The sequence below is a fragment of the Heptranchias perlo genome, unplaced genomic scaffold, assembly GCF_035084215.1.
Source record: "Heptranchias perlo isolate sHepPer1 unplaced genomic scaffold, sHepPer1.hap1 HAP1_SCAFFOLD_59, whole genome shotgun sequence".
Taxonomy (NCBI): domain Eukaryota; kingdom Metazoa; phylum Chordata; class Chondrichthyes; order Hexanchiformes; family Hexanchidae; genus Heptranchias; species Heptranchias perlo.
In genome coordinates, this window is record NW_027139612.1 from 5,948,275 (window position 1) to 5,948,781 (window position 507).

General features: G+C 48.3%; 1 non-coding gene across 1 annotated transcript; it reads right to left on the reverse strand.

Moving 5' to 3' along the window:
• Positions 1 to 435: 435 nt before the first annotated feature.
• Positions 436 to 507, reverse strand: trnaw-cca (transfer RNA tryptophan (anticodon CCA)). The gene has a single exon. It is a non-coding gene; the product is annotated as a tRNA-Trp (tRNA).

The window sequence follows — 507 nt, forward strand, 5'->3', positions numbered from 1 at the left end:
GTTCGTAGCGTCGGATCGACAAACATTTTCCGCCAGTGGTGGACAAGGGAACCGAACCAATCATCGACCAAGTTCTCCTGAATTCTCCAGTGCAATGGGAAACCGACCAACAAAAGCCCTTTCATTGACCGTGGAGGTTCAGACAAATTTCTGATGACGAAGCGCTCAATCTATTTCTCTTGTCTGTTTCCCGATACTGTCTGCATCTCTGCCCTGTGTTTATCTCACGATGTGTCCACCTGCAGGTTGGTTTTTGAACGAAGACGTGTGTTTGTCTTCTGTTCGTTGCATGAAATAAATGAGGGCATCAGGTGCTTCCCTCCCTGACATTGGGGAGCCAGTGGCAGACTTCAGAGTTGGGTTCTGTTCATTGTGAAGACGCAAAGAAAACATGAATTGCAGAATTATACAAACCAGCCTTAAGGGAAAAAACTGTGACCCCGACGTGATTTGAACACGCAACCTTCTGATCTGGAGTCAGACGCGCTACCGTTGCGCCACGAGGCC